Raw genomic sequence first — 23,288 nt, forward strand, 5'->3', positions numbered from 1 at the left:
ACCTGCAGTTTGTGAGTTTAGATAATGTTCGCCTGGATGGGCTCGTAATGGATATGACAACAGTCATATAAATAATTATGGATGTTTCTTAGAAACACTTTGTTCAGTACCGCTTGTCGTGTACAATGTCATCTGGCGATGCACATTTGTGAAAATAAATTTAAATTTCTTCGAGTAGGTTCATTCTTTTACCTTTGTTGGCCAAGTGAAGCACGTGTAGGTTGTGTGCTATGTCTGTCACTTAACGTTCGTCTTCAGCTATGTATAAAGCAAATGTGGATTTGATTAAGTTCCTTTAAGAGCATCCATGTATTATCAGAATCGTATATTGAAATTTCTTCCTGTTTGGGCAATGTATATCTTCGAAGGTGAAATGAAGTTAAGTTTGTGTATTTCTGGTACATCGAATGACTTATTGTTATTGTTAATATTATGGATGGCTTTGTCCTTTATTTCGTTATTTGTGCAAAAGCTGATTCTGATATTTGTTCCTCAGAAAAAGTTTGCTACTTTATATGACAGTTTTCCTAAAAAGTGCCTGCATACATATTTGGATGTTAGTTGAGCTGTGGTGTTATTTGGTGTTGGTTTGTCTTTTTGATTGGTTATATGAGAATTCATTTCATTTCATTTGGACTGTAGTTATTACTGTAAACAATTGACACTATTAAGTATTAGTTCATCAATTTGGTCAGCAGTTTATTATGAGACTTTGTGCTTTCTTTTGAGCATTGCTGTATATGAAGCCAATTAGTACTTATCTGAGTGGCATGAGTTTTTATTGATTGTAGCATCTGTGTATGTTGATTTTCTGTACACTTGAAGTTTATGTCTGTTATTGAAACTACTTTGGAAATCCCGGAAATTTAAATCTTTGACTGCCTGGTGTCCAAAATGAAGATGATTTTTTGTTTTATTTTATTCATTTCTTTTGCAAGGTCCTAAATTTTTTTCTGTTGTGCCACCAAATAAAATTATTATCTGATCAACATATCCTTTATAATAGCTTTTATTAACTATCTGGCTGTTTTCTTTAAATAACTTCCATTTTAAGTAAATTAGCAAGGCAGCTGCCCATAGCTAGGCCATCTTTCTGTTGATAGATTTCATTGTTAAATGAAAAGTAGGTATGTGATAGTACTAGTGTTAACAAATCAATGTACTCAAATATTTCTAGTTAAGTCAAGATTTGTGCTTAAGCAAGTCACTTTTACTAATTTCTATTGTTTTCTTGACAGGTACATTTGTGTAAAGGTTAGCTGTCTTTGGAATCTTTATGTCCTTTATATCATTCATTAGTTCATTTTGTACTGAGTGTGTCTCTTCAAATCTGTACGTATTGCTGTAAACCAAATTCAGTTTCTTGTTGATATTGTAAGTTGGGCTGCTCTGAGAATTTACAATAGGTCGCATCAGGCAACTCTGCCTGTGAATTTTAGGTTATGTTCACAACTGTGGTGCTGAAGGATTCATAACAGTGCAACCGATCAGCTATGGAGGAGGTGGTATCTGGTTGGGAAAGCAGAATAATAGTCACCACAACTCCAGAGAGCGGTGAAGCTTGACCAGAATTTATACATGCCTGCCACTATATATTCTAAATTAAAGCTATCCCCCCACTGGGTTTTTCTTCTGAGTATTTGAAAGTTAAATGACATACTGATTCACAAGGAAGATTTATAAATATTTTGTGCAAATTGACTGAACACAGATGATTCAAGTCTGTATGTCAAGTCTAATATCAGTACATACTGGAAGGATTTTTATGCATTTTCCACTAACAGATTCACTCATTCACAAAGAAGGTTTGTGTGTAACTGATAAATATTTCGTAGGAAATGGGTAAACTCTAAGAATTTAATCACTAGTCCCGTTTTTCTGTCGGAATATAAAGATTAATCGCATGAACTACTGTAGGGATTTTGTTACAGACAGACTGATTCTCGAGGAGGGTTAGAATCTATAATTTATTACCACTATACTAGACAAGTCATATGGCTATAAATACTTACTGGTACCTGTGCAAAGCAGGGGTAAATCGCCACAAGTTTATATTTTATTTGAACACTGGAGGAAGTGTTCTCCATTATTACTCTTAAAATGTGAAATATCAGAAAATTTTTCAATTTGGACCCAAACAGCATGAAGGTGTACACCTTTCCTTTCCCCACTGCTCCGCTCACTTCGCAATATCTTTCTTATAAAAGTTTCCATTGGCTATGTGATTTCGCGATATGACAGGTCCCTTAAGGCCTCTGAAAATGACTCTCAATGATCCACACTTTTGCGATTAAGAAGATAAAAAGTGCTGGATACAATGAATTTGATCATACCTTGCAAGCTTGGTATTTGCTTGTTTCTGATCACCTGTTAAATATTATATTTTCATGTACGTGTAAAAAAATAAGAGCAAATAGTGAAAAGTTCAGGAAGGAGCATAAGCTCATTTTTAGGGATAAGTAAACTTCAAGAGGCACAAAGAAAATGCACAAAGAAAATTAATATATGAAGTGTGTGTGTGGAATGTTGACAGAAAAACAAAACCTATGCAAAAGTGTGGTTTCTTATTTGTCCCCATTTGTGCTTTTTTATGTGAAAATTACAAGTAGTTTCATCTAATCAGAAAGATCATTGTATATTTTCTAGATACCTATTGCAATAAATAATCGTTGCCGTTTTCCCAAACTTCGTTCTGATTTTTAAATTATGTGGTCTGCTATACCCCACTAACGTAGTAGTGCGGCTTCAAAGCCAGCGTAGTTTATATGTAACCTGGATAAATAGACTAGTATTTCAAGTCCCCTCCTCTGAATACTAATTACTTAATTAACTACTGTGACACCTCTCACAATTTCATAGGACATTATTGACGAGTTCAGAATAATGATGATTATTATTTATTATTGTTATTAATGTTTTTTTGGGTGTACAGCATACTCAGTTTCATGCACGTTTCGACAACCAGCAATGTCGCCTTCTTCAGGTGGTCTCCAACCAGATTGTGAAGTACTGTTGGTGTCGAGCCGTTATTTATGGCCGTGTTAGGGTACCAGCACCCATTACGAAGTTTGATGTTCTTTTGCTACTCAGAGAGCTCACTTTTATTTCCAAGAGACATATGTCTATATTCCCTTAGCGTTTTCCATCTTTGATGGACGGGATGGCCGTGGTGATGTTAGTAAAGTGAGTATTGGACCAAAAACCCTGTTTAAATCTAAACCTCCATCATGGATTAATATGTTTAGCGACTCCTATATTTCGATAGACTCCTTAATTACGTTGTCGCGGAAACTGGAAGTATTATGCTGTGATACTCGTCTCATTGTGTTCAGTTTTGATTGTGTTTGAGGCAGTGCTAAGGCAGAACTTGTTTGCTTGGTTGTTTTAGTCGGGTGTGTCGCTAATATCCTGTGTGCGTCTCCACGAGTGCAGCAATAGCCTCCCTAACGTAAGACATGCCGTTGCGTCAGTTGTCGAAATATTGTGCATAAAATTAAACCGCAACTCATCTATATGCCTGAAAGCACACCATTAATCAATCTTCCTAAGGAAACCCAAGATCTAATAATAATAATTATTATTATTATTATAATGGGTAAATAAGTCAACAAATCACTTGGGCGTTACATTATAGAATATTGCTCAAGTGTGTGGACCCATACCACATCGGACTACCTACATCTACATCCATACTCCGCAAGCCACCCAACGGTGTGTGGAGGAGGGTACCCTGAGTACCTCTATCGGTTCTCCCTCCTATTCCAGTCTCGTATTATTCGTGGAAAGAAAGATTGTCGGTATGCCTCTGTGTGGGCTCTAATCTCTCTGATCTTATCCTCATGGTCTCTTCGCCAGATATACTTAGGAGGGATCAATATACTGCTTGACTCCTCGGTGAAGGTATGTTCTCGAAACTTCAACAAAAGCCCGTACCGAGCTACTGAGCGTCTCTCTTGCAGAATCTTCCATTGCAGTTTATCTATCATCTCCGTAACGCTGCTTCCTTTATTTTCGGACTGCATTGCCTTAGGATTCTTCCAGTGAATCTCGGTCTAGCATATGCTTTACCGACGATTAATTTTATATGGTTATTCCATTTTCAATCACTCCTAACGCCTACTCCCTGATAATTTATGGAATTAGCTGCTTCCAGTTGCTGACCTGCTATATTGTAGGTAAAGGATAAAGAATCTTTCTTTCTGTGTTTTCGCAGCACATTAAACTTGTCTAAATTGAGATTCAATTGCTATTCCCTGCACCATGCGTCAATTCGTTGCAGATCCTCCTGCATTTCAGTACAATTTTACATTGTTACAAGCTCTCGATATACTACAGCATCATCAGCAAAAAGCATCAGTGAACTTCCGATGTTATCCACAAGGTCATTTTATATATTGTGAATAGCAACGGTCGTACGACACTCCCCTACGGCACACCTGAAAACACACATACTTTTGAAGACTTCTCTCCATTGAGAATGACACGCTGCGTTCTGTTATCTAGAAACTCTTCAATCCAATCACACAATTGGTCCGATAGTCTATTTGCTCTTAGTTTCTTCATTAAATCACTGTGGGGAAATGTATCAAACGCCTTGCGGAAGTCAAGAAACACGGCATCTACCTGTGAACCCGTGTCTATGGCCCTCTCAGTCTCGTGGACGAATAGCGTGAGCTGGGTTTCACACGACTGCATTGTTGCGTAGCACTAACATGGCGATCGAAACTAATATACATATAACAGGGGGCCTACCGATATATCTTCTGACTTAATTCAATTACTCGTTAAATTAGCGTGGTACAGATATTCCACTGCTTTGATGATTTAAACGAGTTTTGTGTTGTCAGTAATAATAATTTGATACTCAACCTATCTGTTTAGAATGCTTTTCTAACAAGAACTTATAAATAAGGGGGCCTACAGACGCTGCTTTCCATGACGCACTTAACGCTTTTCTATTCTGTATTTCTGCTTCACTTGTTACATGACAATGGAAATTGTGCATAATACACCTAGGATCATACCTTATACGATACCATAATTTCAATATTGCTTGTATAATGTATTAAAGTTATATTTAACAAAATATTACAAATAAAGAAAATGGAACTTTGCCTAGACCTGGAGTCAACAATCCATTGTTATGGGGCAAAATTCTACACTAAAAGAAATTATTACAACTATAACAGACTAAAGGAGGATTACAGTATTTGTCAAGTTACTGCCCTTATTAACTTGTATAATGTTTAACTATAGCAAAATCATCACAGTCATCATCATCATCATTGTCTCCATCATCGTGCTCCTATTCAGTATCCAAACATAACACTAACATATTTTAATACAAAGCATTCTAACATAAGGAAACACTTTGTATTATTATTATTATTATTATTATTATTATTTAGCCTTTTGGTGCCACCATTTTCTGAAGTTTTCCGGTGCAGTCCGTATTTCTGTTGCGTCTTCATTATAGACTTGATGTGGCGGAAAATTATATTTAGATTACAAAGTTTCCAAGTTGCTGAAAGAGGATTCATTTTTATTTTATTGAACCCGACTGTCCTCCCGATACTTTTCTTCGGCTGTATCTAAATTAAATTATGACAAGCGATGAATGAGAGAGCCCAGTCTTCCCCTACCTCTTGGGTTTCTATATTCAGTGGGTGTTTTACATCATTAGTTTCGACAGACTGGTATGCTAAATGTTGGAAGTGTTTAAACGTAAGGCCACAGAACATAGAATCCAGACTGCCCCTGTGAAATAGTGAACTATAAGTTAAGGTCCATTAAAAATATTAAATAACATTAAAACCAAAGAAGTAAAAGAAAAACGTTTTCAGGCAAAGGTACACGTGTGGACATTTGCCCTGTGGCGCTGATTTCTGAACTTCCGGTATCAGCTGCCGTATATGGCAACTTGCTAAACTAACAAGAAGCTTAAAGCGTGAGTTAGGCTATATATTTAAATACGAGGTGTTAGTGATTCTTTGGGATTTTGTTATAGCAGATACCCATCAGTTACATGGTAAATACTTAGATCGAAAGCTCCAAAACCCTAACTCACATCATATCCCGAAAGCTTCAAAGCACAACCCACTAACACAATACACCTGACTCTTCCACAATAAAAGCTCTCAACCGAAGTTGCAGAGCTGCCACACTACACTTACATGTAGGATAAACACTAGATTTAGATGTTTGTCCGATGTATCCCTTTGCCCCCTCTTACCCCTAATTTTTTCTGGAATGTATTTAGTACTCAAGATTAAAGATTGAAACTACTTTTTTTTATTAAGCCGAGTTTACCTATGTGATTAAAATGGTGGTTACAGCTGTCATCTTTTTTACCTACTGTATATAATTTATGCGAAGGGTAGTGAAAAGAAATTTTCATTAGTTAGCAGAAGTTTTTACAGTTCAGCTACAAATTTCTGAGTTCACTTACTCATATTCTAGAATCTGTGGAAATGTGATTATAGTTTTATTTTGTTGCTTATTCTTACAGGCACACATAAATGCTGTGCAGTTAATTAAGTCTGTTGTTTGATAACTGCTAAACAGTGCAAGGAAATTCATCATCACATTTTATTTCCTCACACAGAAATTACTGAAATGCCTGACTCTAAATATTAGTTGATGAAGGCAACATGATTTTTGTAACATCGAAGAGGAGTAATATAGCATTTGCGTAATCTCACTTGCAGAACCTCAAGAATGTACTTGGAGTAAGGAATCTCTGAATATTCTACTGCCCCTTTGCGTCACCCTCGTAGGAACCATGAAGACTAACTACAATACACACAGAGGCTTTTAAGCAATGATTTTTCCCATACTCCATAAGTGGATGTACGAGGGTCACTCCAAAAGAAATGCACACTATTTTTGTAAAAATACAGTTTTCATTCTGCATGTGTGAAAGTTTTACAGTGTGTAGATACATCCTTCCCGCTTGTTTTCAAACTTAGGTTGGTTGGTTGGTTTGGGGAAGGAGACCAGACAGCGTGGTCATCCGTCTCATCGGATTAGGGAAGGATTGGGAAGGAAGTCGGCCGTGCCCTTTCAGAGGAACCATCCCGGCATTTGCCTGGAGTGATTTAGGGAAATCACGGAAAACCTAAATCAGGATGGCCGGACGCGGGATTGAACCGTCGTCCTCCCGAATGCGAGTCCAGTGTCTAACCACTGCACCACCCCGATCGGTTTTCAAACTTAGTTCAACCTGTTACCGTGAGTGGCGCCGTCACACCTTGTCTTCAAGATGGCTGCTACACTTGATGTTCGTCAGAATCAACGTGCTGACATAGAATTCCTGTGCTGTGAAAACGAGACAGTGAGAAACATCCACAAGAGGTTGAAAAAGGTGTATGGAGAAGCTGCTGTCGATCGCAGTACAGTTAGTCTGCGGGCAAGCAGGTTACGTGATGAAAACGGGCACGGCAATATTGAGGATTGTCCTTGCAGCGGCAGGCCTCGTACTGCACGCACTCCAGACAATGTGGAGAGAGTTAAAGAATTGGTAACTACTGACAGACGCATCACAGTGAACGAATTGTCACGCAACGTTGGGATAGGCGAAGGAAGTGTTTGCAGAATACTGAAAGTGTTAGCGTTAAAAAAGGTTTGTGTCAGGTGGGTTCCTGGGATGTTGACAGTGGCTCACAAAGAAACAAAAAACCAACAAAAAACACTGAAACACCCGCCTTACAGTCCTGACCTGGTTCCATGTGACCTTCATCTCTTTGGGAAACTGAAAGACTCTCTTCGTGGAACAAGGTTTGAAGATGATGTTTCCCTTGTGTACGCTGCCAAACAGTGGCTCCAACAGGTTGGTTCAGAATTTTACCGTGCGGGTATACAAGCGCTGGTTCCAAGATGGTGTAAGATAGTCGAGAGGGATGGAAATTATATGGAGAAATGAAAATATTGTTCCTAAAGGATGTATCTACACTCTGTAAGACTTTCAGACATGTAGAATAAAAGATGAATTTAAAAAAAAATAGTGTGCATTTCTTTCGGAGTGACCCTCGTAGTAGGAAAAAGTGGTAAAAGATGAGGCCTCAGCGGTACACTTCGTATCAGTTTTCAGATGGTAGTTATAGATGTAGTAGATGTAGATGTAAATGTGGCTGTATTCCACAGACAATGGGATCCATAGTTTAAAGTATCGTAATAAGCAGTGTAGCCTTAGCAACTGGCGCCCACCGTGTGATCGCGTGTTGTGGCGCAGCGCGCCTCGACCACCCCTTGAGCGGTGTGCCGTGTGCTGCAGGTGGCCTGCACCTCTGCCCCTGGCTGGCTCGCTGCTGGGGGCGCTCAACCTGAGCTCCGTGCCCGCCGCCGACTGCCAGTACGACCGCCGGCCCAACTGCAGGCGCAGCCTCCGCTACCGCACGCTGGACGGCACTTGCAACAACCCGCTCAACCCCGTGTGGGGCGCCGCCAACACCCCCTACACGCGCCTCCTGCCGCCTGTCTACAGCGACGGTGAGTACCAACTCGGCCGCGTACTTGACAGTTGTTGTACAGCCCAACTGATCGACTTCATAGCTGGGAAATCCCAATAGGTAGATTCAGCCACCTAACTCAAAAGGTTTTTTTACCTTTGGAAAGAGCCAAAGTCGTCTCATAGTTGTATCAGTTGAGTATCGACATGTCATTTTTGTGTTGTATGATGATGACCGAAGGAACACTGTACCAGCATATATCACTGTGTTGCACATTGTGACGTTTCGTTTTGTCTCGGTTCGATGGTGATAGTTGCCCCAGTCGAGATGACGTGGAACGGCGCACGTCGATCACGACAATGCCAGTCTGTAAATATTATAAAAACAAACTCCGCGCACGGTTTGGTTAATTTTCAGATACTGTCTCTCAAAACTGATATCAACGTCTCGATGGAGCAGTACGCTGGAGTGTGTGCGCCGCCGTCGATTGTAATTAAAGCAATGGTGTTCGATGTCTATCGATCTTCTCCACTTATAAATGTAGCGACTGCACCACTCGATAACGCGATGACTCCCTTGATATGAAATGATAACCAAAAGTCCTTTGGGTGTTCGCGTCAGACTTTTCAGTTTGCGCGAACATGCTGATTGTAGTTCCTATGCTCAGTTTGAGAATGGGTATTCAAACGTTGAGAATATAATGTCGTGAATCATCAATCCATCACCCAAGCCGATGTCACATCATGATTTTTGCGAGGATATTGAGTTGTTAATTATTATTCCATCGTCAAGGCGTCACTACGTCGTGTATTCGACAACTACACAACGTAATTCCAGAAATAACATACCCTTGAGCAATGTTCAGAATGCGTCGTATTTCAGCGTAAACTTATTGCTGTTTACAGTTAAATTGTCACTAAATCATTTTTCACTTTTATGTTATCCGAAGAATCAGTTAATTTCACAAATACACTTTAAAGGTCCATTAAATGATGTATGCGATACGAAGAATTAAAGCTAAATTAAAGTTTATTGTTCTTCGTAATTATTTGTCCCTACACTGAGCACACACATCGATTTTTCATTCAGGAAATTCCGTCTGTTAGCATTAGCAATTTTCTCTTTGACGATAGCTTCTGACAACACGGCGCAATTGTAAGTACTTCATGATATTTATCTATTGCCTACTCAAGTCTAATAATTGAGTTTATGTCGACGATCAGTCTCTTTCTGTGTCCTTTGATGCTCGTGTCTATTAAGTATCACGAAGGCTAAGCCGAATCACAAATCAGCAATCACACGAGCTATTTTTCGGTGTCATATATCAACCATCTCGTTATCTGTCTGAACGGTGAAGATGATTTTACTTCAGTTCGACTTCTGACTAATACTTCCAACCGTAAGACTTTTAAGGGAACACAGTCGCGAACAGGCTCAAAAAATTGATTTTTTTTAGTCTTAATCTATGCTCCAATTATTTGGTTACAAAATGCCGTTTGTTTCATACAACTCTGATTATTAGATTCGGAGTTATTAATTTGTTCGTGAAGCATGGTAACTAGCGCCACGTCCATTTTTGCTGTGTCTTGCGCAGTAGTCAGCATTGGCTATAGTACAGCAATCAAATATGTTCCACGGATATAAATACTCTTTATTTGGGTTGCAAGAGAGAGTTGTTATTTTGATGTTTGCCAGGCTGTCTGCATTGTCGACTATCGTTTGTCAGTTTCTTCATCCTAGTTGTTTACGTTTTGGTGATACAAATGTAATGATATTTTGAAACGTTGTAACACAATGGGTAGAGTAAGGAAGTTTGGATATAAGCCTAAGTTTCGTGGAAATAAATATGTAAAAATAAACCGCGAAACTGCTAGTTTTGAACAGAGGGTAGAAAATAATATTGAAAGTGAAGTCAATGCGAGTGCCAGTGCTTCAAGCAAGAATCTTCTAGGTGCTGCCGGTTTTCCAAGTGCCTCTCAAATGCGTGACAATTCAATATGTGGTGTGAACAGTGTTTCTGTTGTTACTGACAAAAACATTCTGTTCTCCATGAGGTTATTACGTGAACCTATCGAAAAACACACAAATTGTAAAAACAGTGGTGGAAACTTTACTTTGCACGAAGGTGTGGTGAAAACCAAGGGAATTGTTTGTAATTTAGTTTTGACATGTTTGGAATGTAGCTGTACTGCCAATACAATGTCATCCCACGTAACAAGAAGCAGATTGTATGAAAACAATATAAGATTAGTGTATGCACTTAGATCTATTGGAAAAGGGCGAAGTGCAGGTGCTGTTCTTTGTGCAGTGATGAACATTCCTCCACCTCCAAGAAAGTTTGATGTTTACAACAAGACTATTGGTGCAGTTGTAGCTGAGGTAAGTGAATCTACAATGTTGAAAGCAGCCAAAGAAGCAGTTCAGTTGAATGTTACGAAATCTGACCCAAGGCAAATTTCTGCTGGTTTTGATGGCAGTTGGCAGAAACGTGGGCATACATCCCTAAATGGCATTGTGTCAGCAACTTCTTTTTATACTGGGAAGGTTCTGGATATTGAAATTATTACTAAGTTCTGTGACATCTGTAGCAAAAATCCCATTATATAACATGTGTGCAAAAAGGACTATGATGGTTCTAGTGGAGGCATGGAGGTGGCTGGTGTTGCTAACATTTTCAAAGGGTCTGTGCAGTCAAGAGGTATCCTCTATACAGAATATCTTGGGGGCGGGGACAGTAAGGCTCATCAGAAAGTGGTAGAAGGTAAACCTTATGGGCCTAGAGTCAAAATTAATAAACTGGAATGTATAGGACATGTACAGAAAAGAATGGGATCACGACTTCTAAAGATGTGTAAGGAAAAAAAGTTAGGTGGTAAAGGGGGCCTGACAAAGGCTGAAATAGACAGGATCCAGACTTATTATGGTATGGCCATTAGAAATAACTGGAACAATCTAGAAGCAATGAGGTGAGCCATCTGGGCTATATACTTTCATAAAATTTCAACAGATGAGGGATCACAACATAACCTTAGCCCACGGGGACCTGACAGCTGGTGCAAATTCAACAACCCAGCTACATCTCCCAGCTATAAGCACAAACATTCAATTCCAGAAAAAATCCTGCTAGCTGTGAAACCCATTTTCAGAGACCTTAGCCAACAAGAGCTCTTGAAAAAGTGTCTCCATGGAAAAACTCAAAACCCAAATGAAAGTTTGAATTCTGTCATTTGGACAAGGCTACCAAAAACTGTTTTCGTTAGAAAAGAAACAATAAAATTTGGTGTTCATGATGCAGTGTTGTGCTTCAATGCTGGTGTGTCAAAGAAGACTGATGTATAAGACTCTTGGGAACAAAGAATGGTATCAATACTGAAAGGGGACTGAAAAAGATTGACATGGACCATATCCGTTATGCTGATATTTCTGCAGGAAATGCTACCAAGGATGCCAGGATAGCCAGAAGATTAAAGAAAAGAAGATAAAAATCAAGAAGCTGAGCCACAGTATAGCCCTGGGACGTTTTAAAAGTGTGTCTGTACGACATTGTACATTACTTTCTTGCATGTAAAACTTTAATACCATTTTTCTCAAAACTACATTTTTTGACTTTCTGGTACACTTTTCTCAAAAACTATGACTGCTACAGACATCAGCGGCCGCCAGAACAAGTGTTTTGCTTAGACCATGAAGTGTTTAGGAAGAAGAGAAAGAAAAAAAAAGAAGAAGGAGAAGGTGCCCATTATCCAGAAAGACATATTTACGACAACATTTCATTAGCCATAAATATTTCAACTACTGATAAAGCTCATTTTAAAAAGTGCGCGTAGAATTTATTGGTGGACAATTTCTTCTACTGCAATAACGAAGTACTTTGTTGTTGTTGTTGTTGTCTTCGGTCCTGCGACTGGTTTGATGCAGCTCTCCATCCTACTCTATCTTCTGCAAACTTCTTCATCTCCCAGTACTTACTGCAGCATACATCATTCTGAATCTGCTTAGTGTATTCATCTCTTGGTCTCCCTCTACGATTTTTACCCTCCACGCTGCCCTCCAATGCTAAATTTGTGATCCCTTGATGTCTCAGAACATGTCCTACCAACCAGTCCCTTCTTCTTGTCAAGTTGTGCCACAAACTCCTCTTCTCCCCAATTCTCATCAATACCTCCTCATTAGTTATGTGACCTACCCATCTAATCTTCAGCATTCTTCTGTAGCACCACATTTCGAAAGCATCTATTCTTTTCTTGTCTAAACTATTTATCGTCCATGTTTCACTTCCATACATGGCTACACTCCATACAGATACTTTCAGAAACGACTTCCTGACACCTAAATCTATACTCGATGTTAACAAATTTATCTTCTTCAGAAACGCTTTCCTTCCCATTGCTAGTCTACATTTTATATCCTCTCTACTTCGACCATCATCAGTTATTTTGCTCCCCAAATAGCAAAACACCTTTACTACTTTAAGTGTCTCATTTCCTGATCTAATTCCCTCAGCATCACCCGATTTTATTCGACTACATTCCATTATCTGCGTTTTGCTTTTGTTGATGTTCATCTTATACCCTCCTTTCAAGACACTGTCCATTCCGTTCAACTGCTGTTCCAAGTCCTTTGCTGTCTCTGACAGAATTACAATGTCATCGGCGAACCTCAACGTTTTTATTTCTTCTCCATGGACTTTAATACCTACTCCGAATTTTTCTTTTGTTTCCTTTACTGCTCGCTCAACATACAGATTGAATAATCTGGGACAGGCTACAACCCTGACTCACTCCCTTCCCAACTACTGCTTCCCTTTCATGCCTCTCGACTCTTATAACTGCCATCTGGTTTCTGTACAAATTGTAAATAGCCTTTCGCTCCCTGTATTTTACCCCTGCCACCTTTAGAATTTGAAAGAGAGTATTCCAGTCAACATTGTCAAAAGCTTTCTCTAAGTCTACAAATGCTAGAAATGTAGGTTTGCCTTTCCTTAATCTATTTTCTAAGATGAGTCGTAGGGTCGCTATTGCCTCACGTGTTCCAACATTTCTACGGAATCCAAACTGATCTTCGCCGAGTTCGGCTTCTACCAGTTTTTCCATTCGTCTGTAAAGAATTTGCGTTAGTATTTTGCAGCTGTGACTTATTAAACTGATAGTTCGGTAATTTTCACATCTGTCAACACCTGCTTTCTTTGGGATTGGAATTATTATATTCTTCTTGAAGTCTGAGGGTATTTCGCCTGTCTCATACTACTTGCTCACCAGATGGTAGAGTTTTGTCAGGACTGGCTCTCCCAAGGCTGTCAGTAGTTCTAATGGAATGTTGTCTACTTCTGGGGCCTTGTTTCGACTTCGGTCTTTCAGTGCTCTGTCAAACTCTTCACGCAGTATCGTATCTCCCATTTCATCTTCGTCTGCATCCTCTTCCATTTCCATAATATTGTCCTCAAGTACATCGCCCTTGTATAGAACCTCTATATACCCCTTCCACCTTTCTGCTTTCCCTTCTTCGCTTAGAACTGGGTTTCCATCTGAGCTCTTGATATTCATACAAGTGGCTCTCTTTTCTCCAAACGTCTCTTTAATTTTCCTGTAGGCAGTATCTATCTTACCCCTAGTGAGATAAGCCTCTACATCCTTACATTTGTCCTCTAGCCATCCCTGCTTAGCCATTTTGCACTTCCTGTCGATCTCTTTTTTCAGACGTTTGTATTCCTTTTTGCCTGCTTCATTTACTGTGTTTTTTTATATTTTCTCCTTTTATCAATTAAATTCAATATTTCTTCTGTTATCCAAGGATTTCTACTAGCCCTTGTCGTTTTACCTACTTGATCCTCTGATGCCTTCACTACTTCATCCCTCAGAGCTACCCATTCTTCTTCTACTGTATTTCTTTCCCCCATTCCTGTCGATTGTTCCCTTATACTCTCCCTGAAACTCTGTACAACCTCTGGTTTAGTCAGTTTATCCGGGTCCCTTCTCCTTAAATTCCCACCTTTTTGCTGTTTCTTCAGTTTTAATCTACAGTTCATAACCAATAGATTGTGGTCAGAGTCCACATTTGCCCCTGGAAATGTCTTACAATTTAAAACCTGGTTCCTAAATTTCTGTCTTACCATTATATAATCTATCTGATACCTTCTAGTATCTCCAGGATTCTTCCGTTGTATACAACCTTCTTTTATGATTCTTGAACCAAGTGTTAGCTATGATCAAGTTGTGCTCTGTGCAAAATTCAACCAGACGGCTTCCTCTTTTATTTCTCTCCCCCAATCCATATTCACCCACTATGTATCCTTCTCTCCATTTTCCTACTCTCTAATTCCAGTCACCCATGACTATTAAATTTTCGTCTCCCTTCACTACCTGAATAATTCCTTTTATCTCATCATACATTTCATCAATTTCTTCGTCATCTGCAGAGCTAGTTGGCATATAAACTTGTACTAGTGTAGTAGGTGTGGGCTTCGTGTCTATCTTGGCCACAATAATGCGTTCACTATGCTGTTGGTAGTAGCATATCCGCACTCCTATTTTTTTATTCATTGTTAAACCGACTCCTGCATTACCCCTATTTGATTTTGTATTTATAATCCTGTATTCACCTGACCAAAAGTCTTGTTCCTCCTGCCACCGAACTTCACTAATTCCCACCATATCTAACTTCAACCTATCCATTTCCCTTTTTAAATTTTCTAACGTACCTGCCCGATTAAGGGATCTGACATTCCAAGCTCCGATCCGTAGAACGCCAGTTTTCTTTCTCCTGATAACGACGTCCTCTTGAGTAGTCCCCGACCGGAGATCCGAATGGGGGACTATTTTACCTCCGGAATATTTTACCCAAGAGGACACCATCATCATTTAACCATACAGTAAAGCTGCATGCCCTCGGGAAAAATTACGGTTGTAGTTTCCCCTTGCTTTCAGTCGTTCGCAGTACCAGCACAGCAAGGCCGTTTTGGTTAGTGTTAGAAGGCCAGATCAGTCAATCATCCAGACTGTTGCCCCTGCAACTACTGAAAAGGCTGCTGCCCCTCTTCAGGAACCACACGTTTGTCTGGCCTCTCAACAGGTACCCCTCCGTTGTGGTTGCACCTACGGTACGGCTATCTGTATCGCTGAGGCACGCAAGCCTCCCCACCAACGGCAAGGTCCATCGTTCGGGGGGGTATGAAGTTCTTTGTACAAATGATTAATGTATGTACGAGGGTAATCCCAAAAGCTAGGTCTCCTTTTTTTTTATAAGTACAGAACTCTGCTTGTGTGGCAGTTGGTCACACTGTTATGAAGAGTGCTTCACGCGCTGTGTGTAAACATGCGCACGCCGCGTTGAGGCGCTCAGTCTTGGCTTGGCAGCCGTTGAGAATGGAGCTCCCGTTGGATGTTACCGTCAAGTGCGAATTGCATGTAGTTACTCAGTTTTTGAACGCAAAGGGCACTGCGCCGATTGAAATCCATCGCCAGTTTACGGAAGTGTATAGTGAGTCGTGCAGGGATCTCAAAAATGTTCATAAGTGGTGTAGAGAGTTTGCAGCTGTTCGGACGGAAATTCACGACAAACAAAGGAGCGGGAGACCGTCAATTTCCGAGGAGACAGTGTTGAAGGTTGAACAAAGCATGCGTGAAGATAGGCGGATCACCCTGGATGATCTCTTTATGTTGGTTCCTGAGGTTTCCCGAAGCACCGCTCATAGAATTTTAACAGAAGCATTGAACTACTGGAAGGTGTGCACAAGATGGGTGCCACGCATGCTGACTAAGGACCACATGCGGCAACGAGTTGATGATTCCCGCGCATTTCTTCACCGCCTTGCAGCTGAACAGGACAACTTTCTGGACTCGATTGTCACTGGTGACGAAACCTGGGCATACCACTTTACACCTGAGGCCAAGCAACGATCACGCCAGTGGCGGCATCTTTCTTCACAAAAGCCGCGGAGATTCAAACAAACACAGTCTGCCGGTAAAGTCATAACAACCTTTTTTTGGGGTCCGAAAGGGGTATTGCTGGTCGACTTTATGCCCACTGGGGCCAGAATTAACGCTGACAGGTACTGTGAGACTCTGAAAAACTCAAACGGACAATTCAGAACCGGGGAAGAGGAATGTTGAACAAGGGCGTACACATTCTCAGTGACAACGCTCGCCCACACACCGCTAGGCAAACCGTTGCTCTCCTGAAACAGTTTCAGTGGAACATAATCACCCACCCACCTTATAGTCCTGACTTCGCGCCCAGTGACTATCTCCTGTTCCCTAGGTTAAAAGAACATTTGGCAGGAAAGCGATTCAGCTCCGACAACGAGGTGAAAGAAGAGGTTCATAACTTTCTGAACAGCATGGCGGCGAGCTGGTATGACATGGGCATACAAAAACTGCCACAGCGCCTACAAAAATGCATCAACAGAAATGGTGATAATTGTGGAAATAAACAGGTCTATGTACTTATAAAAAAATAGGAGACCTTACTTTTGGGATTACCCTTGTAGTATTAATAATACCAAATAACATAAGTGTTGCATAAATCTGACTTTTGCACATATGTGTAATATGTTCAATGTAAACAACCTGCCAAATGATTTTCTACTTGATTACACAATGGCCAAAGGATTATCATATTCACTTCAGAGTATGAAAATTTATATGTTTTGTGACAACTCGTGATTCTTTCTTAAATGAAAATATGTTTCAGTTTTTTATCTTAATCCGTACCCATGGGGGCTATTTCACTTAAGAGCTATGAAATATATATTAGCAAACCTCTTTCTTTTGCAAATATATGTTATGTGTTGTTCTTTTATGACACCTACATCCTTGAGAATATTTCATGTACGTCGCTCATATACTGGCGCTGAATATTTCTTTCACCATCAGAATTCGAACTACCTCCAAACTGAGCTCTAGTGCACAGGCGTTGCGTTAGAAACATGAACTATGGAGGCGGATACAAAGATGGGAGAACTCAGGTCCCCGACTGATATTGATAAGGCGCGATGGCTCCTATCACATGTCAACTGGTTCTCGTGTCAGTTGTCTAAAATATTTTTAATATCACTCCTTCTGCCATTTTCTCAGTGGGGAGATATCTTCAGAAGCGAGAGTAACCTGCAGCATGCCTCAAGATTGTGTGACAGAACAATTGCTGTTCACCATTTTATAGAGTCTTTCAAATGGACATAGACTGGTATTCGAGACATTGTACATACGGGCCCTTGAAGTTTGCGTGTGATACGAGGTGCGGCTAGAAAAAAACCGGACTGATGCTGGAAAAAACATTTATTTACAATTATTTACAATTTCATGTTATCTCCTTCAATGTACTCTCCTCCTCGGTCTCTACACCGCTCCATACGAATTTTCCACTGTTCATAGCAATGCTGCAGATCATTTTCGGTAAGTCCATACATTACTTCCGTCGCCTTTTCTTTTACTGCTTCAACAGTCTCAAATCTAGTTCCTTTCAAAGCTGACTTGATTTTAGGGAAAAGAAAAAAGTCACAGGGGGCCAAATCAGGTGAGTAGGGTGGATGATCTAAGATGGGAATGTTGTGTTTTGCCAAAAAAGTCTTCACTGACAACGCACTGTGAGCTGGGGCATTGTCTTGGTGAAGGATCCATGACTTTTTTCTCCACAAATCGTTCCGTTTTCTCCGTACTCGCTCACGTAGGGTAGCCAGGACGCTAATGTAGTAATGCTGATTCACTGTTTGTCCCTCTGGTACCCAATCAATGTGCACAATCCCTTTGATGTAAAAAAAAAAAAATCATCATTGCCTTGAATTTCGATTTTGACATTCGTGCTTTTGTTGTCGTGGAGAACCAGGAGTTTTCCAATGCATCGATTGGCGTTTAGTTTCGGGATCGTAAGTAAAAAACCACGATTCATCGCAAGTAATAACATTTTGTAAGAAGGTGGGATCACTTTAAATGTTTTCCAGGATGTCAGAACAAATCATTCTTCGGCGTTCCTTCTGTTCAATTGTGAGACACTTTGGAACCATTTTTGAACACACTTTGTTCATGTTGAAACTTTCATGAAGAATCTGCCTAACACTTCCCTTGTCAACTCCTGTTAACTCAGACACTGCTCTGATTGTTAAACGGCGATCTTGTCGAACAAGTTTACCGATTTTTTCAATGTTTGCATCAGTTTTTGCTGACAATGGTCTGCCAGTGCGAGTGTCATCACTGGTGTCTTCGCGGCCATCTTTAAATCGTTTAAACCACTCAAACACTTGTGTTCGCGATAAACAATCATCGCCGTACACTTGTTGTAACATTAAAAACGTTTCACTTGCAGATTTTCCTAGTTTGAAACAAAATTTGATGTTAACACGCTGTTCTTTCTGTACACTCAACATTTTACGACGCACAGACAAAACGTCAACTACTTAAAACAGACGCCACGGGCAGACTGAGTGCAGGAGGCAGATGAAACTCGAGCAGTAGGCGGAGCGAGAGTCAATTCACAGGCCACGCGACTTTCAGCCTTATTGCATTCGTTTAATTGTTTCACCAGTACTAGTCCGGTTTTTTTCTAGCCACACCTCGTACACCGGCTTCTGACCAGTGCAGTCTGTCTAAAAGTAATGTACAAATTCTTTGAAGGAGCAGCAGAACCACATAGATATGCATTGCCTTACAGAAAAAGCACTTAAAAGGGGATGAGGAAACGAAATGAAATGCCATGGACTGAGGGTGTACGTGATATTATTTCACTGATAACAAAACCGACTCAAATTTACAAAGAACTTGGCAGTTTGAGACCAGTTGTCATTGTGACGCTGCACCCTCCTCTCGCCTGGATACATGCACTGACTCGGTGGGGCAGGGTGTTATAGAGCCGCTGCATCCTCTCCTGAGGCAAGATGCCCACGACAGTTGTAACTGGTAATCGATATCCTGGGTAGCGACACTAGGACGGAGTTGGCGACTGCTCTGTTCACATACATGTTCTATCGAGGACAGAGCCAGGGATCTTGCCGGCAACGTGGATGCCTCAACACCGCGCAGTCGGTTCATACAGACTAGCGTCGTGTCGTGGACCAGCACTAACCTGTTGAAAAATGGCGCCAAGATACTGTCGCATCGGAGACAACTCATGTTTCGCCGTCAGGGTTCCCTCAATCGCTTCCAACCGCTATCTGCAGTCGCACCCGATGGTTTTTTACACAACGATGCCAGGAGTAACATCGCTGTTCCTCCCCGAAACACTGGAAGAACGGGACCTCTTCTCAGGTCGCCGCCATACTCACTAACAATGGCCATTCGGGATAGTGCATGATTGCGATTCATCTCTGAACACAATGCGATGCCATTTATCAGCAACCCACGCTTACCAGACGCCAAACCGTGCCGTTTGTGTAGAGGTGTTAACGACAGCCTACGCATAGGACTGTAATTCCCTAGTCCGTCTGCTGCTACTCTTCGAGCAACGCTTCGGTATGGCACAGAATGTTGCAGGAAATGCTTTACTTGTCTTCGGATGCCAGGCGCAGAAGTGACAGAGATGTGATGTGTTTGGTGAGTGATACTGCAGCGCTACCTTGTGGTAGTCAGACGTGGTCGACCAGAACCTTGCCGACAAGTAAGCCTGCCTTATAAATAAGTAGTTCTAGTCCCCTAGACTTAGAACTACTTAAATCTAACTAACCTAAGAACACCAGACACATCCATACCCGAGGTAGGATTCGAACCTGCGACCGTAGCGGTCGAGCAGTTCCAGACTGTAGCGCCTAGAACCGCTCAGTCACCCAGGCCGGCGACTGTCTGGAGATAGTACTTGTCACGATAAGTTTTTAACTGCTGACGTTAAACGTTTGGTTCGAGCTGGCCTTACAGAGCGGCGCCGGTGTTGCAGGGGTGCACGCGCCGCGCCAGTCTGCTCGCGGCGGCCCGCTGCCCACGGCGCGCCTGCTGAGCGCGCAGCTGTTTCGCGAGCGGCCGGGCCCGGCCTCTAGGGACGAGGTGCTGACGCTGGCGCACATGCAGTGGGGGCAGCTGCTCGCCCACGACACGGCCTTCTCCGCCATCCCAACCGCCGACGGTGAGTACCGACCCCAACACGCACACCCAGCACCCTCGAGCACTAAAAGCGAATACACAAATGGGTATTAATGAACCGTTTCAGCTCTAATTAGTCCTTATTTTTAAACAGAAGAGCCAAAGGAACTGGTGCACCTGCCTAATATCGTGTGCCACAACGCAGAAGTGTCACAATACGACGTGGCATGGACTCGACTAATGTCTGAACATTAACACCGTTAATCCTGCAGGGCTGTCCATAAATACGTAACAGTACGAGGGGGTGGAGATCTCTTCTGAACACCACGTTGCAAGGCATCCAAGATACGCTCAATAATGTTCACGTCTGGGGGTTTGTCGGCCAGTGGAAGCCTACAAACTCAGAAGAATGTTCCTGGAGACACTTTTTAGCAATTCTGGACGTGTGGGGCGTCGCATTTTCCGGCTGGAATTGCCCAAGTCCGTCGGAATGCACAATGCACATCAAAGAATTTTGTAACAAACATGTTTTTTTACATTGTAAACTAAACTCTAGGTAATAGGCACTATTATACACAATAATTAGAACACAAATGGTTCAAATGGCTCTGAGCACTATGGGACTTAACATCTGTGGTCATCAGTCCCCTAGAACTTAGAACTACTTAAACCTAACTAACCTAAGGACATCACACACATCCATGCCCGAGGCAGGATTCGAACCTGCGACCGTAGCAGTCGCGCGGTTCCGGACTGAGCGCCTGAACCGCTAGACCACCGCGGCCGGCAATTAGAACACAAAGTCCTACTTTATCATAGGATATGTGGTTATGACGCCATAACTGAGAAGTAGCAACTTATATTGAGAAACAAATATGTTTCACTTTGCAAATAACATTTTTATGCAATGGGCTATATTGAACATAGTACAAGTTTAATATACAGTATTAAAGTATTACATGCTTAATTGTTGAAGTCTGTGGGGTAAGGAATAGAAAGGTCTATAATGTTTTAGTTTTGTGTATCAGTATGTGTCACAGTGACCGTTTGTGTGTATATGGTGGTTGATAGCATCAAGTGAAGCTTAAAAGTGGAGATCCGCTCAACTGTAATTGATCATTTAGAACCAGCTGCGTATTTTCAGCTAGATGACAATTTATCTGAAGTGCTTCTAATAAGTCTTAGTTTTACTCCTTTTTTGGCTACGTGTACTACTTAAGTGTGGATACGGTATTTTTGTCCTTTCTTCAGCGCATCTTCGGCAAGGGTGGAGTCTGACCTGCAATCTGCAGCTGCGTTTGTGTTCAGTCAGCCTAGTTGTTATGGCCCTGCCTGTTTGACCAATATGCAGTCTGTTGCAGTCACTGCAAGTGATTTTGTAAACACAACAGTTAATATACCTTCTTTTTCCTTGCTATTGATTAGGATATGGGCTGTAGTCTCTCTTTTGCCAATGGTATTAATCAGAACCTATCACGGTCATTTGCTAGCTTTTACTTATTGATTCCCTGAGACAAATGTACGGCTGGCAATCAAACTATAAGTCCAGAGGGGAACAGAGCCCCCTGCTAACGAGTTAGCATCTGCGACTGGGCCACACTGATACGGGCAGCAAAGCCTTATATTAATATTAAATTAATTTTCACAAATCAATTTCGTGACGTGGATCAGTTTCAACTAGTGCTGTTTTAAAGAAAATATGTCCATTAAGCTGCCATGACAGGAAATTATGCTAAAATTTATGCACGAATATGAATGCTGGGCCCATACAAGAGTTTTTGATTTACTTATATTGATAAATGTTATCTGACATGACGTCGCCCTCTGTTCCGCTAATGATCATTGCACTCGGGACCAATGTAACGAACAAATTCCGATCTGAAGGGAAGTGGCTTGCAAACGCTAGCACTCAAGCTGCACCACTAGGAGCGATTTCTATGGTTGTGCCCATGCACGTAATTGGCCATCCCAGGTTATTAATCTCACCAATCGAATTACTTCACATGCACTTCCGTAGTTCTGTACCGTCCCCTTTTACCTCCACGCTAAAAAGGGACACACTCAGACACACACAAATAAAAAGTTTCCCGTTTAAAGCATTCCTTCACTGTTGTGGATTATATTTCCTGGGAAACCTCCAAATCTCCTAAATTGTCCGTTTGAAACCTCTGTTCCAAAAGCTTGTGCTGCGGTGTACATATCTAGGTCCCTGTAGCTCCACGTCTGGTCTCCACCTAGACATACAGCAGTGCTTGAGGGCTACCTGTGAGACTTAAGCTTGGCGCTCCGTCTTGTCTGCCTGATAGAATCCTTTCGCCTTCACCGTCCTAGGTTAGTCACAATCAACCACACCGACTCATAGATCTTTAACCCTGCTGCTAACACAGATAAGTTATCTGTCGTGTTCCCTCTCCTATATTTTCTGTACACTTCAGACACTCCTAAACTCCACCACGCATCACCCCCCCCCCCCCCCCCCGCCCCAACTCCCCAATGTCTTCCTTCAGCGTAAACTCAATCTCCTTGTAGAGAAGTGCCACAAGTGGAAATTCGTTATACACAAAGATAATGAGTTACAGACGCTCTACGTCCTAGTATAGACAACTCTGAACACTTGGGCATACTCAAAAACGCCTCACAGTACATCTACTCCCTTATGAAGGTCTTCGTGAACAAGCAATAACATCTCGAACACTACGGTAACATTCATAAATATGATACTTCAGCAAGAAGTAACTTAAGGTGGATTAACACTAGTTGTCAACGCAACGGAACGGACAGGTTATAATACCAGGACTTTTATTAAGATCTGCAATACGTCCTAAAAAACAGGGAAACTGCT

This window comes from Schistocerca piceifrons, chromosome 1 (assembly GCF_021461385.2).
Source record: "Schistocerca piceifrons isolate TAMUIC-IGC-003096 chromosome 1, iqSchPice1.1, whole genome shotgun sequence".
NCBI classification, from domain to species: domain Eukaryota; kingdom Metazoa; phylum Arthropoda; class Insecta; order Orthoptera; family Acrididae; genus Schistocerca; species Schistocerca piceifrons.